The sequence below is a fragment of the Sesamum indicum genome, unplaced genomic scaffold, assembly GCF_000512975.1.
Source record: "Sesamum indicum cultivar Zhongzhi No. 13 unplaced genomic scaffold, S_indicum_v1.0 scaffold00232, whole genome shotgun sequence".
Taxonomy (NCBI): domain Eukaryota; kingdom Viridiplantae; phylum Streptophyta; class Magnoliopsida; order Lamiales; family Pedaliaceae; genus Sesamum; species Sesamum indicum.
Window position 1 is genome coordinate 61,141 of NW_011628126.1, and position 17,105 is coordinate 78,245.

Below are 17,105 nucleotides of genomic sequence, written 5' to 3' on the forward strand. Positions count from 1 at the left end.
GCAAGTGTCTCCAATGCAGTCCACAAAATCCGACGGTTAATCACCTCAGTTGCAGCATAAACAACAGTAACAAGAACAGATTCATTGACAACCCTACTAGTGATACGACAGTGCACGAATTGTTCACCCAGGTCAAGAACATGTACATCTATAAAATTCTCATCCCACGCTAGCCATATACGATTTCTAATGGAATTATAGTCAGCAAACCACTTCCATTGAGGTAGCAGCTAAGACTGTATATGCATAATATTATTCAGTTGAACACGTGTTTCAAGTATGCCCAAGAAATGTAACCTGCATTCTGAGACAAGGTCCTTTAATGCAAGCTGATGGTCTCGTTTATTCAGCCCGCGGACATTCCACATGGCAAGGTTCAACATGGGTCATGATTAATGGGGCTGCGTGTGTTAGGACCCCTCGAGGATTCACTTGCGTCATCAATTAATTACAAAGCATCAAAGGCATTATAAATAACCAATGCCTTACCCCTATCATTATGTTTGGCAATGTTGCGGTCCCTAATCACTTCTCCCTCCTCACGTCTCGGTTTGTCTACCATTGTAGTCTCATCGATTTTATGCTCTTTTCATTGTTTGGTTGTGGTGGAGGAATATTTGTTTTTGCCACATACACAGCTACTGGTGGTTTACTCGGTTTGTGTGTTTTGTTCAGTGGACAGCTAGTCATGTGCCCCAAGGTCATGCAGTTTGTACATTTTGGAGGGAGCCATTCGTATTCAACATCATCTTTACAAGTTGTTTCCCCTCCATTTTCATCCAGTGTCATGACAATGATATGATTTCAACGTTTGTGCCATATCAATCATCACACATACACGAGCGAAATCCAATCTCATGCATGCTCTCGTTATTGCATCCGGGTAGAGAGGTTTACCCACTCCACTAGCTACCATACACAATCCATTAGTAGTCCAATATTCCATTGGTAGGTGTCTAAGTTTAATCCATAGGTACATGCTTATGTTGGAGCTTTCTCATGGCCATACCTGGTTCCCACTTTTGCAACACTATTGGTTGTCCTTGGAACAACCAAGGTCCCCCTTCGATCACGTCTTCCATATCAATGAGTGTTTTAAATTTGAAGAAAAAGAATCCATTAGCTGTCGCGGTGACTTCCCTTAGTGCTGGCCATACTGAATGAGTGTATTCCTTCAGATGATGATAATACGGCCTTTTCCCCAGAAAATATCCGACAGCTGTAGTTTTCCAACGTTTGGATCCATCCCGTACAGTGTCCAAGGATGGCCGGACAACAATTTCCCCATTTTGAACCGTTGGGCCAATGGAAGATAATGTTTTACGAGATGAATTATTAAACGCGTGGGCAATTTTATCGTCATCAATCGCATTAGGACAAGTATGTAATGGTATGTTCCCAACGGATAATCCAGTCGGAATAGGCCTAGATTGCTTAGGAAAAATTCTGCAATTTTTCACACCATTGATGGCATCACATCTGACAACATCAGGGCTTACATCATGGCTGACATCATTAGGGCTTACATCATGGGTGACATCATTAGGGCTTCCATCATGGGTGACATCATCAGGGCTTACATCATTGATGACGTCATCTATGTATTCAACCAAGTCAGCTGCTGCGTCACCCACCAGCAAAACAGATGTCGTTGGAGAACTGCTCCTTCTCCTCCGTTTTTTTTCCGGCCTTATAGTGGCGATGTCCCGGCAAAAGACAACGCCTGGGTGGAGGGAGTTTCACCGGCGCCACTTCCGACTTCGAAGAGCACTTTCCAAACTTGGTTTCCCAGCGGATCTGGAGGTTTTTTAGGGCATTCATGGCGGTTTCGTCTCCATCAATCACTCTATTAGCAAGTTTCAGAAATTCCTCAATATTAAACTCATTCGCCGACGGAGATATGACATTTCCGCCATTGACGGCGCTGTTTTTAGAGCTTGCGAACCCTAGTTTTGAACTAATCCCCAACGGCTGCAAGAATGCAATTTTATCCGTGGATAAGTCATCTTCACCCCTGACGATGCCTTGGTAGTGCACAGAGGCCGGAAAAACGTCAATTTCCGGCGAAATTTCAGTGGGCGACGTTTCGGGTTCCAAAAATCCTAAAAATGGCTGCGCCATTTTTGCATCTATTTCAGACCTCAAGCTTCGATTTTCCAGTCCAAAAACGTTTCCTCTATCATCCATGAAGCTTTGGCATCCATTTCCGATCGAAAAATCGGGGAAATCCATCGGATTTGAGAAATCCGCCCCTCCATCTTCCTCGCGCAGAAACTATTTTTTGGCTGGAATTTCGCCGTCGCCGTCTTTCTGCCAGCGATCACCACCTTCCTCAGTTGCCACATCATCGGCTGGTCCTTCCTCTTCATCGCCCACTTCGCCGGCCGGAGATTGCATGCGGATAGCTTGAGTGTGTGTTTTTGATGGTGTCCTTTTCCATAGATTTCGTGGGTTCGCACTACGATTATGCCATGTGTACCATTCTTCCTGCATAGGTAAGGGTAATAATCCTGTATTCTGGATGCAAGTATTAAACTCTTCCATAGCCATTCGAGTATCTCCCGTTGTACCACAGATTTCACTAGTATCGCGCACTGCATTGAAATCCCATCCAACAAGCCACGGGATATCATTGCACTGTAAAGCAATAGTCTCCACAGAAATCCATAACTCCCGCCTTTCGGCTATCTCATTAGCCCCATAAATAACAGTGATAGCAATGGTCTCATGAAGTGCATGGATATTAACACGACAGTGAATAAATTGTGTTCCACATTCAACCACATCAACATCAATAAAATTTTCATCCCAGGCTAACCAAACACGATTACCAGACGAATCATAATCCACAAACCATTTCCAATGAGGTAATAAAGAAACCTGAATATGTGGTACGTTATTAATGCGAATGCGAGTTTCAAGGAGGCCAAGAAATTGTAACCTGAACTCAGCAACGATGTCTTTTATTGCCAGCTGATGATCTTGTTTGTTCAGTACATTCCATATTGCTGCATTCAACATGGATCACGAGGTATGGGGCTGCTTTGCTTAGGGCCCTGAGACAAGTCATCTGTATCTTCTATTTGTTGTAAGGCATCAAAAGCATTATAAGTGATAATTGCCTTACCCCTCTCCTCACGACTTGGGCCAGCAATAGTTATGGGAGACTCAATGCCCTTTTCATGTTTTTCCACCTCTCTAGCTGGTGGAGGTCGTGGTGTTATCCTGTCAGGCACAGGAGTAGGTCGGGATGGTCCTGTTTTAGGTATGTAGACTGAGACTGGAGGCTTAACTGGTTTAGAAGACTAGTTCAGAGCACATTCTTTGGCCGCATGTCCTAATGTCTTACAACTTGTGCATTTGGGTGGTAACCATTCGTATTCCACGTCAATTTTACACGGTGTTTCGCCTCCTTCCTCGTCAGGCGTCATGATAATAATATGTTTCCTGATAATTGAGTTCACATCGATCATCACGCATACACGAGCGAAGTCCAGTCTCGTGCATGCCCTCGTAATTGTATCTGGGTATAAAGGTTTACCAATGCCTCTGGCCACTATACTGAGCCCCTCCTCTGTCCATAGTTCAACTGGCAAGTGTCTTAGCTTAATCCATACTGGAACCTGTGTATGTTTTAGTTTCCGCATCTCCATCCCAGGTGCCCATTTTTGTAATACAATCGGTTGTCCTTGGAACAGCCAAGGTCCTCCTTCAATGACTTCTTCCATATGTGCAATAGTCTTGAACTGGAAGAAGAAAAATCCGTTTATCGTAGCTTTGACCTCCCGAAGACCTGGCCATATTGACAAGGCAAATTCTTTCACATGATGAAAGTATGGCTTTTTCCCAAGAAAATAACCAACTACTGTAGTTTTCCATCGAGTGGATCCGTTGCGAATAGTAGCAAGTGTAGGTCTCATAACTACTTCACCATTTTGTATTGTCGGAGCAACATATGATAGTGTTTTTCGAGTGGAGTTATTGAATGCATGCGCAATCTTGTCATCAGTTGTCAAATCCGGACAAGTATGCAGTGGAATATTTCCAACTAACTGTCTGGTAGGAATACTCGAAGGAAGTGGAGAGATTGGACTGTTATGTACTGCATCGTCATGGATTCCATGTGATATATCAAATGATGATGCAGTCATGATGTCATCAGCTGACATGGGGCTATGTCAACAGTTGCAGGGCTTACATCAGCAACTGCAATAGGGCTTACATCATCATTTCGAGGGCTGATGTCAGCAGCTGATTCAATGCTGACGTCAGCATTTGACTGTTGCAAGAGGTCCGCGCCACCTCACCTGCCATATCAGTTCTTTCCACGTCAGACTCCAAGTAAGCGGCCGACAATGTTTCCAGTCGTCTGGTCACCGTCGCCGCAGTTTCCGGCAGCCCATCGGAAGCTGGTATTTGCTGTTTTCTGACAGCAGAGTTGCTGTTTCCACCACGAAAACCCGTCATCCCTTCCGTTCGTGACGCCGGCACAAGACATCTAATCACCCTTCTCAGTCCACGCGCAAGTTCTGGTTCGTCAGGATTCTTCACCGCGGTGGAAAGCAGCGATTTGTAGCTTCACGTCCAAATCGCAGGTTCCATTTGATTTTCAATTCCTCCAAGGACTTCATGGATAGTTCATCTTCAGCATCCAAAACAGTGTGTGCAAGGCATAGAAACTCGTAAAAATTGAAAGGGCTTGAAGTCCGGCCTCCATTGTTACGGATAGAAGGTGCGCCGCCAAACCCTAGGTTTGGCCGGCGCACTATAGCATCAAAACCAGTCCTCAAATTACCGTCATTCTCCATCGACTATATGCGATCTACCCTCTCAGAGGTATTGTTGCCATGATTGCGCCTGGAATCGCTATTCGATGCTTTATCTTCCTCAACCAGATTTGTTGCAGAAAACCTTAGATTTGGTGGCTTACTTGAATCTTCATTGCCTGACGTCAAAATGCAAACTTTCTCCTTGGGTAAGGATGAACCAACCCTAGAGACTCCAAATCTGCCATCGTTGGACGGAAAACCAGTCAGATTCGTCGGGAAATTGCCGTGCGACTCCTCGGTGTGCAGAAACCCTAGTTTCAACGGCTACGAAATAACCTTTGATTTCTCTTTTAATCTTCCATCATTTGCTACTGGATCAATGTTGTTCTCCTCCACGCTAGTTGGGCTTCTAACTGCCGGCGAAAATCCGGCGTCAAATGCCGGAAAAACGACCTCCAACTGTTCGTCTTCTTCCTCGCCGGAAACAACTTGTTTTTCGCCGGCGCCGGTTGTCTTAGGACTGCTGCTACCCTCCATGCTATTTTCAGCGTTGTCCAGCCCCTCCTCATCGTCAGCCACTTCGCCATCCGGCTCGTGCATGGATTGGAAACTAGAGAGAGAATTTTTAGAGAGAGAATTTGTATTGTAAATTTGCTAAGCGTAATAATACTACAAGTTAGTATAAAAGGGAAACAAACTTGCTTTAATAAAATCGTGCAAAACAGCTAAATTTTGAACGTTCTCAAAATTCGACGAAACTTGACCCAAACGTTGGTCTAGACCCAAGCATTTGTGTTGTAAATTTGCTAAGCATAATAATAACTACAAGTTAGTATAAAACGGAAACAAACTTGTTTTAATAAAACCGTGCAAAATAGCTAAATTTTGACCATTCTCAGAATTCGACGAAACTTGACCCAAACGTAGTTCTAGACCCAAGAATTTGTGTTTTAAATTTTCTAAGCGTAATAATAACTACAAGTCAGTATAAAAGGGAAACAAACTTGTTTTAATAAAACCGTGCAAAACAGTTAACTTTTGAACGTCCTCAGAATTCGACGAAACTTGACCCAATCGCAGGTCTAGACCCAAGCATTTGTGTTGTAAATTTGCTAAGCGTAATAGTAACTACAAGTTATTGAAAAAGAGAAACAAACTTGCTTAAATAAAACCCTGCAAAACAGCTAAATTTTGAACGTTCTTACAATTCGAGGACACTTGACCCAAACGTTGGTCTAGACCCAAGCATTTGTGTTGTAAATTTACTAAGAGTAATAATAACTAAAGTTAGTATAAAAGAGAAACAAACTTGCTTTACTAAAACCGTGTATAACAGCTAAATTTTGAACATTCTCAGAATTCGATGAAACCTGTCCCAAACGTAGGTCTAGACCCAAGCATTTGTATGGTAAATTTGCTAAACGTAATAATAACTACAAGTTAGTATAAAATGGAAACAAACTTGTTTTAATGAAACCGTGCAAAACAGCTAACTTTTGAACGTTCTCAAAATTCGACGAAACTTGACCCAATCGCAGGACTAGACCCAAGCATTTGTGTTCTAAATTTGCTAAGCGTAATAATGACTACAAGTTAGTATAAAAGGGAAACAAACTTGATTTAATAAAGCTGTGCAAACCAGCTAAATTTTGAACGGTCTCAGAATTCGACGAATATTGATCCAAACGTTGGTCTTGACCAAAGCATCTGTGTTGTAAATTTGCTAAGCGTAATAATGACTACAAGTTAGTATAAAAGGGAAACAAACTTGTTTTAATAAAATCGTGCAAAACAGCTAAATTTTGAGCATTCTCAGAATTCGACGAAACTTGACTCAAACGTAGGTCTAGATCCAAGAATTTGTGTGTTAAATTTCTAAGCGTAATAATAATACAAGTTAGTATAAAAGGGAAACAAACTTGCTTTGATAAAACCATGCACAACAACTAAATTTTGAACGTCCTCAAAATTTTACGAAACTTGACCCAAACGTATATCTAGACCCAAGCATTTGTGTTATACATTTGCTAAGCGTAATAATAACTACAAGTTAGTATAAAAGGGAAACAAACTTGCTTTAATAAAACCATGCAAAACAGCTAAATTTTGAACGTTCTCAAAATATTACGAAACTTGTCCCAAATGTTGGTCTAGACCCAAGCATTTGTATGGTATATTTGCTAAGCATAATAATAACTACAAGTTAGTATAAAAGGAAAACAAACTTGTTTTAATAAAACTGTGCGAAACAACTAAATTTTGAACGTTCTCAGAACTCGACGAAATTTGACCCAAACGTAGGTCTAGACCCAAGCATTTGTGTTGCAAATTTGCTAAGCGTAATAATAACTACAAGTTAGTATAATAGGGAAACAAACTTACTTTAATAAAACCATGCAAGACAGCTACATAATGTTTGGTTTTGTTTTTAACTTATTTTTGGGGTGTTTTGTGAAGATAGAGAGAGAAAAACAAAGATAAATAAAAATAAGTTAGAGATAGTGTGTATGTTTGGATTTGTTTTTGGAGATAATATAAAATAAGTATGGTATGTTTGATGTTGGGTAGTGGGGAGACAAAAAGTACTGTTCATTGTCAAATCATGTCTCTTTTATATATATTTATATATATGTATGTGTAAACATAAATATAATTTATTTAGTTGTGAGTGATTAAAATAAATATTATTTTTAATTAATTATATTTTTTGGACAAAAAATAATTAAAACTATTTTAAAATAATAAAAAATATATCCAAAACTTACAAAACCAAACAAGACAAACGTACACTATATTTTGGCCCATTTCAAAGATGGGCCAAAATTGAAACCAAACATACCGCTAAATTTTGAACGTTCTCAGAATTCGACGAAACTTGACCCAAACGTTGGTCTAGACCCAACCATTTGTGTTGTAAATTTGTTAAGCGTAATAATAACTACAAGTATAAAAAACAAACTTGTTTTAATAAAACCGTGCAAAACAACTAACTTTTGAACGTTCTCAGAATTCGACGAAACTTGACCCAGTCGTAGGTCTAGACACAAGAATATGTGTGGTAAATTTTCTAAGTGTAATAATACCTACAAGTTAGTATAAAAGGGAAACAAACTTGCTTTAATAAAACCGTGCAAAACAGCTAAATTTTGAACGTTCTCAGAATTCGACGAAACCTGTCCCAAACGTTGGTCTAGACCCAAGCATTTGTGTGGTAAATTTGCTAAGCGTAATAATAACTACAATTTAGTGTAAAACGGAAACAAACTTATTTTAATAAAATCGTACAAAACAACTAACATTTGAACGTTCTCAGAATTCGACGAAACTTGACCCAATCGCAGGTCTAGACCCAACGAAGCAACTTTTTCCAACCCCACGATCCTCCCTGTTTGCCGACTGTCCAAATGGAGTTATTTCGTAATCGTCCGTGCTGCAACCACTCTACCCAGATAGATGTTCGGTCACATCTAATGACATCACACAATTTCTTTGTCATTAAGGCACGATTAAGGATACCAATATCTTTAATTCCTAGACCCCCTTCTTCTACCGGTTTGCAAATATCTTTCCACGCTACTTTGGCATATCCCGTTATTGAGGTTCCTTTCCATAGGAATGTTCGAAGGCGTTTCTCCACTTCCTTAATGACAGCCTTCGGTAAGATAAATGCAGATGCCCAATACAAGCTCAGTGTTGAAAGTACAGATTTGATGATTTGTACCCGCCCATCATATGATAATGAAATTCCTTCCCATCCAGTAATATGTGCATCAATTTTAGATAAAAGTGGCTGACAGTCGGCAATAGATAATCTGGATGAGAGTAAAGGGAGACCCAAGTACCTCATCGGGAAATGCCCTTCTTCAAAACCCAGCCTTGATAGCATCTGTTCTTTCCTATCTTGTGCAGATCAGGAAATAATTAGGTGACTCTTTTGTACATTCAGCCGGAGGCCTGACCACTCCACGAACCTGTCCAATCCCATCTTGAACACTCTAATAGAGTCCATATCAGCTCTGCAGAAAAGTAGGAGATCATCTGCAAAACCCAACTGGAATACCCTAGCTGGCTCACACTTCCAGTGGTAGATGAATTGCATGTCCTGTTCAATTAATTGTAAAAATCCCAAATGTAAAACTTCCATAACAAGCACAAAAAGGTAAGGAGATAAAGGGTCTGCTTGTCGTAGCCCTCTCGCTCCAATAAAGAATCCGTGAGGTTTCTGTTGAGACCAATCGAAAATGAGGCCGTCGTAATGCACTCCTCAATCCATCTAATGAATGTAGTTGGAAAGTTGAAGAACTGTAAGACCGGAACAAGGAAGTCCCACTCGACCGTGTCATAGGCCTTCCTAATATCCACTTTGAGTGCACATCTTGGGGGAAGGCGTATCTGGTTATAGCCTATGAACAGTTCCTGTGCTAACATAATGTTGTCCCCAATGCTTCTTCCCGGGATGAAGGCTGCTTGGCAGGAGCTGATTAACTTGTCCAGAACCACACTCAATCGTTGGACAAGCAGTTTAGCAATGACCTTATATAAAACATTGCAGCATGAGATTGGAATCGTTGGACAAGCAGTTTAGCAATGACCTTATATAAAACATTGCAGCATGAGATTGGTCTAAAATCATTAACAGACATAGGAGTATGTACCTTAGGGATCAATGCCAAAAGTGTGGAGTTGGCTTGTTTAAGGAGTTTCCCCGTGGTAAAGAAATCCAGTACCGCCCTTGTAACTTCTGTACCCACAACTGGCCAAGCTGCCTTGAAGAATCCGGACGAGAAACCATCAGGGCCCGGAGCCTTATCCTCGACAATGTCAAAAATGGCTTGCTTCACATCTTCCGGTGAGAAAGGTAGAAATAAGTGGCTAACCTCCTCATTGGATAGTATATGCCTCGCCCAAGGTCTGAGGTAGTTAATATCCAACAATAATCGACGTCTGTTACCCCCTAAGAGGTTCTGATAAAATGACACGAATTCATGCACGACTCACTTGGCTCTGTATGAGTGGTACCATTCTCATCATTTATTTGTAAGATCCTCCTCACTGCCCGTCTCTGAGCGATCTTGCGAAAGAAAATCCGGGAGCATTGGTCCCCTCCCTTCATCCATTGCATCTTGGCTCTCTGTTGCAACATAATTTGCTCATGTTTGACCGCTTTAGCGTACACTAGCCGGCAACAATGTTCCAAAAGAAGGAAGAGCTCATTCTGCCTGTCTGAACTCACCAAGTTTTGTGCCTCTTCAAGGAATCCCTTTGCTAATTGGACATTGAGAGTCAAGTCTCCCTTATTCCTCCTCTGCTGTCTGAAGAACGGTTTGAGGGCCTTTAGTTTGCGTGATACTGCATACATAGGCACGCCAACCACCTCATGCTGCCAAATATTCTGTACACTAGGAATAAAACCAGTTGAGTGGGTTAGATAATTATCAAACCGGAACATACCTCCATTTTGTTGTTTTATATCCCCATATAAGACTAACGGTGAGTGATCAGAAGTCCGAGGCGTAAGGCAATGATATGACGATGTAGGAAATCTCGCAACCCAACGATCATTAATAAGAATAGGATCAAGTCGCTTCCATAGACTACGTGTGGTCGTACTGCAGTTGTGCCATGTATACCATTCACCTTGCATAGGTAGTGGCAATAACCCGGCCTCCTCAATGCCAGCATTAAATTCTTCCATGGCCATCCTTATATCTCCCCAAAAGCCACATACCTCATTAAGATCGCGGACTGCGTTGAAATCCCCCCCACCAGCCACGGATCATCCGTACACTGTTGGACCACTATCCCTAATGTGGTCCATAGGGCTCTCCGATCAATCACCTCAGATGCACCATAAACAATAGTAATGATAACAACTTCATTATCAGTCCTACTAGTAACACGACAATGCAGATATTGTTCCCCTGATTCAAGTACATGTACGTCAATAATATTTTCATCCCAGGCAAGCCATATACTGTTTCCAATAGGGTCATAATCGACAAACCATTTCCATTGAGGAAGCAGAAATGACTGAATAGGTATGACATTATTTAATCGAACACGAGTTTTCAAAATGCCCAAAAAATGTAACCTGTATTCAGACAAGGTCCTTTAATGCGAGCTGATGGTCCCTTTTATTCAGCCCGGGGACGTTCCACACAGCAATGTTCAACATGGGTCACTACTGACGGGGCTGCTAATGTTAGGACCCCTAGTTGGCTCTTCTGCGTCATCTAGCAAATGTAAAGCATCAAAGGCATTATATATAACCACTTCCTTACCCTTATCGCTATGTTTGGATACATTGCGTTCTACATGAAGATCATTCACCTCTCGTCTCGATGTCTCATCAGCCGTATGGTTTAATGAACTGCTTTCCTTTTCAGGGGCGGTTGGTTGGGGGAGAATGGCAGCTTTTTGTACGTAAACAGCTATCGGTGGCTTTGTCGGTTTGTGAGGTTTGTTCAATGTACAATCCTTAGCTGAATGCCCCATCGTCATACAATCCGTGCATTTTGAGGGGAGCCATTCGTATTCAACATCAACCTTGCAAGGTGTCTCCCCACCATCTTCATCCGGTGTCATGATAATAATATGTTTTGCAATTGTTTGTGTTACATCAATCATCACGCATACACGAGCGAAGTCCAATCTCGTGCATGCTCTTGTTATTGCATCCGGTAAAGAGGTTTACCCACTCCACTTGCAACAGTGCTCAGTCCTTCCGTCGTCCAGAATTCCATGGGGAGATGGCGAAGTTTGATCTAGACCGGTACTTGGGTATGCTTCAACTTCCTCATAGCCATTCCCGGTTCCCACTTTTGCAATACAATCGGCTGTCCTTGAAACAGCCATGGACCCCATTCAATCACTTCCTCCATGTCTATCACAGTTTTAAACCGAAAGAAAAAGAAACCATTAACTGTCGTTGTGACCTCACGTAGAGCTGGCCAAACCGAATGAGCAAATTCTTTCAAGTGATGGTAATACGGTCGTTTCCCTAGAAAATATCCTACTGCCGTAGATTTCCATCGCTTAGAACCATCACGCACGATGTCCAAGGAAGGACGAACCAAAATCTCTCCATTTTGCTTCGTTGGGGCAATGTAAGAAAGCATTTTACGGGATGAATTATTGAAGGCACGTGCAATTTTATCATCATCTAAGCAATTGTCCGAACTTGCATGTAATGGAATATTCCCAATAAAAATACCCGAATGGGAATTGGACATGGTATTGCGAGAATTTTCGATCGAGTTAACTCCTATTGTCGTGTTCATCATCAACGTTTTGGAGGCCGTTGTCGCTGAAATTGAAGTCGTTTTGTGCTGAATTCCCATTGAATTTCCACCTACCGACGCAGCAGTCTGTTGCTGCGATTTTTGCGTCATTCCGAGCTCATCATCCGGCCGTTTTCCGGCCAAAAAAGTTGCAGCAGATTCTGAAATTTCTGCAGCAGCGACGCTGTTTTCCGGCTGATTCTTCTCTGCAGTTTCGTCAAGGAGGCATCTCACAGCGCGTCTAACAGGTGGTTGCACATACCTTGCTGTTTTCGCCGAAAATCTCGCCGGCCGGCCATACTTCAGTTCCCATTTTTGTTTCAGATCTGAAAGCGCGTCCATGGTAGCCACATCACCTGAATCGACGACCTTATGAGCAAGGGTAAGAAATTCGAAGAAATTGAATCGTGGCCGGCCTCTATCGCCATTAAACTCGTAGGCCATGGAAGCTTGAGATCCAAAGTTACAGTCGCGTGGGTCTGCCGGCGAGCGGTTTGTCTCCTTCTCGTTCTCAGTTCCCAGATTGTCATCATTCAAACTAGATGGTGAGTTTTCAGTTTCCCGTTGAGATCCGTCATCTTCTCCAGTAGCGACATCAATGGCGTCAACGGCGGCGCTAAACCCTAGTTTCATTCCCGTCCATCCTTCGTCCAAGTTTCCTCCTTTTTTCACTCGTTATGTCCGGACCACTCTCCAAGTGAGATCTGTGTCATCAGATTGTGGAAATATTCCGATTGTCGATGGCTGAAGGTCGTAGAACCCTTCGTCATCCACAGCCGTTTTTGGGTAGAAAACCCTAAATTGCACGGTGCCTCCATACACATCTGTCCAGCAGTCAGATCGTAATCTTTCGCGTTTGGATTGAGAACCACAGTTTCCAGTAAGGTTGGGCTAACTTCATTCGCCGGTGGAGCGCCGGCGAACTGCAAGAACAACCCTTCGTCTTCCTCAAAAATCTACTGCGATTTTTCATGGTTCTCGCCATCGCCGGTCACCAGACGACGGTCTCCCACTTTTACGACATACCTGTCACCGGCCAGAGCGTCACCGTCATCCTCCTCGTCGCCGGCAGCCATGTGCATGGATAGGGCATTAGTGTGTGTTTGATATGGTGTGCTAGTGTGTGTAGGGGAGAGAGATTTTTTGAAGAGAGAATTTTTTTTTTTCCATGTTACGCTAGCTTTGTTTTGCAACTTCCACTATTCCACGAAATTTTAGAGAGAGAATTTTTAGAGAGAGATTTTTTTGGTTCCATTTATTTAGCTAAACTTAACGTTCAAAAGTTAGCTGTTTTGCACGGTTTTATTAAAAAAAGTTTATTTCCCTTTTATACTAACTTGTAGTTATTATTACGCTTAGAAAATTTAACACACAAACTCTTGGGTCTAGACCTACGTTTGGGTCAAGTTTCGTCGAATTCTGAGAATGCTCAAAGTTTAGCTGTTTTGCACGGTTTTATTAAAAAAAGTTTGTTTCCCTTTTATACTAACTTGTAGTTATTATTACGTTAGCAAATTTACAACACAAATGCTTGGGTCTAGACCAACGTTTGGGTCAAGTTTCGTCGAATTCTGAGAACGTTCAAAATTTAGCTGTTTTGCTCGGTTTTATTAAACAAAGTTTGTTTCCCTTTTAAACTAACTTGTAATTATTATTACACTTAGCAAATTTACAACATAAATACTTGGGCCTAGACCAACGTTTGGGTCAAGTTTCGTCGAATTCTGAGAACGTTCAAAATTTAGCTATTTTGCACGGTTTTATCAAAAAAAGTTTGTTTCCCTTTTATACTAACTTGTAGTTATTATTACGCTTAGCAAATTTGCAACACAAATGGATGGGTCTAGACCTGCGATTGGGTCAACTTTCGTCGAATTCTGAGAACGTTCAAAAGTTAGCTGTTTTGCACGTTTTATTAAAGCAAGTTTGTTTTCCTTTTATGCTAACTTGTAGTTATTATTACGCTCAGTAAATTTACAACACAAATGCTTGGGTCTAGACCAACGTTCGGGTCAAGTTTCGTCGAATTCTGAAAACGTTCAAAATTTAGCTGTTTTGCACGGTTATATTAAAACAAGTTTGTTTCCCTTTTATACTAACTTGTAGTTATTATTACGCTTAGAAAATTTAACACACAAACTCTTGGGTCTAGACCAACGTTTGGGACAGGTTTCGTCGAATTCTGAGGACGTTCAAAATTTAGCTGTTTTGCACGGTTTTATTAAAGGAGGTTTGTTTCCCTTTTATACCAACTTGTAGTTATTATTACGCTTAGCAAATGTATAACACAAATGCTTGGGTCTAGATCTACGTTTGGGTCAAGTTTCGTAAAATTTTGAGAACGTTCAAAATTTAGCTATTCTGCACGGTTTTATTAAAACAAGTTTGTTTCCATTTTATACTGACTTGTAGTTCTTATTACGCTTAGGAAATTTAACACACAAATTCTTTGGTCTAGACATACGTTTGGGTCAAGTTTCGTCGAATTCTGAGAATACTCAAAACTTAGCTGTTTTACACGGTTTTATTAAAACAATTCTGTTTCCATTTTATACTAACTTGTAGGTATTATTACGCTTCGAAAATTTACCACACATATTCGTGGGCCTAGACCTACGATTTGGTCAAGTTTCGTTGAATTCTGTGAACGTTCAAAAGTTAACTGTTTTGCACGATTTTATTAAAACAAGTTGGTTTCCCTTTTATATTAACTTGTAATTATTAATACGCTCAGAAAATTTACCACACTAATGCATGGGTCTAGACCAACGTTTGGGACAGGTTTCGTCGAATTCTAAGAACTTTCAAAATTTAGCTGTTTTGAACGTTTTTATTAAAGCAAGTTTGTTTTCCTTTTATACTAACTTGTAGTTATTATTACGCTTAGCAAATGTATAACACAAATGCTTGGGTCTAGATCTACGTTTGGGTCTAGTTTCGTAAAATTTTGAGAACGTTCAAAATTTAGCTGTTCTGCACGGTTTTATTAAAGCAAGTTTGTTTCCTTTTATACTAACTTGTAGTTTTTATTACGCTTAGAAATTTACACAGAAATTCTTGGGTCTAGACATACGTTTGGGTGAAGTTTCATCGAATTCTGAAAATTTACCACCCTAATGCATGGGTCTAGACCAACGTTTGGGACAGGTTTCGTCGAATTCTGACAACGTTCAAAATTTAGCTGTTTTGCACGGTTTTATTAAAGCAAGTTTGTTTTCCTTTTATGCTAACTTGTAGTTATTATTATGCTTAGCAAATTTACAACACAAATACTTGGGTCACCAACGTTTGGGTCAAGTTTCGTCGAATTTTGAAAACGTTCAAAATTTTGCTGTTTTCCACGGTTTTATTAAAGCAAGTTTGTTTCGCTTTTATACTAACTTGTAGTTATTATTACGCTTAACAAATTTACAACACAAATGGATGGGTCTAGACCTGCGATTGGATCAAGTTTCGTTGAATTCTAATAACGTTCAAAAGTTAGCTGTTCTGCACGGTTTTATTAAAACAAGTTTGTTTCCTTTAATACAAACTTGTAGTTCTTATTACGCTTAGAAATTTATACAGAAATTCTTGGGTCTAGACATACGTTTGGGTCACGTTTCGTCGAATTCTGAAAATTTACCACACTAATGCATGGGTCTAGACCAACGTTTGGGACAAGTTTCGTCGAATTCTGAGAACGTTCAAAATTTAGCTGTTTTGCACGGTTTTATCAAAAAAAGTTCCCTTTTATACTAACTTGTAGTTATTATTACGCTTAGCAAATTTGCAACACAAATGGATGGGTCTAGACCTGCGATTGGGTCAACTTTCGTCGAATTCTGAGAACGTTCAAAAGTTAGCTGTTTTGCTCGTTTTATTAAAGCAAGTTTGTTTTCCTTTTATGCTAACTTGTAGTTATTATTACGCTCAGTAAATTTACAACACAAATCCTTGGGTCTAGACCAACGTTCGGGTCAAGTTTCGTCGAATTCTGAAAACGTTCAAAATTTAGCTGTTTTGCACGGTTTTATTAAAGCAAGTTTGTTTCGCTTTTATAGTAACTTGTAGTTATTATTACACTTAGCAAGTTTACAACACAAATGGATGGGTCTAGACCTGCGATTGGGTCAAGTTTCGTTGAATTTTGAGAACGTTCAAAAGTTAGCTGTTTTGCACGTTTATATTAAAACAAGTTTGTTTCCCTTTTATACTAACTTGTAGTTATTATTACGCTTAGAAAATTGAACACACAAACTCTTGGGTCTAGACCAACGTTTGGGACAGGTTTCGTCGAATTCTGAGAATGTTCAAAATTTAGCTATTTTGCACGGTTTTATTAAAGTAGGTTTGTTTTTCTTTTATACCAACTTATAGTTATAATTACGCTTAGTAAATGTATAACACAAATGCTTGGGTCTAGATCTACGTTTGGGTCAAGTTTCGTAAAATTTTGAGAATGTTCAAAATTTAGCTATTCTGCACGGTTTTATTAAAGCAAGTTTGTTTCCATTTTATACTGACTTGTAGTTCTTATTACGCTTAGGAAATTTAACACACAAATTCTTGGGTCTAGAGATACGTTTGGGTCAAGTTTCGTCGAATTCTGAGAATGCTCAAAACTTAGCTGTTTTACACGGTTTTATTAAAACAAGTCTGTTTCCATTTTATACTAACTTGTAGGTATTATTACGCTTCGAAAATTTACCACACATATTCGTGGGCCTAGACCTACGATTGGGTCAAGTCTCGTTAAATTCTGTGAATGTTCAGAAGTTAACTGTTTTGCACGATTTTATTAAAACAAGTTTGTTTCTCTTTTATACTAACTTGTGGTTATTATTACGCGCTCAGAAAATTTACCACACTAATGCATGGGTCTAGACCAATGTTTGGTACAGGTTTCGTCGAATTCTGAGAACTTTCAAAATTTAGCTGTTTTGCACGGTTTTATTAAAGCAAGTTTGTTTTCCTTTTATACTAACTTGTAGTTATTATTACGCTTAGCAAATGTATAACACAAATGCTTGGGTCTAGATCTACGTTTGGGTCAAGTTTCGTAAAATTTTGAGAA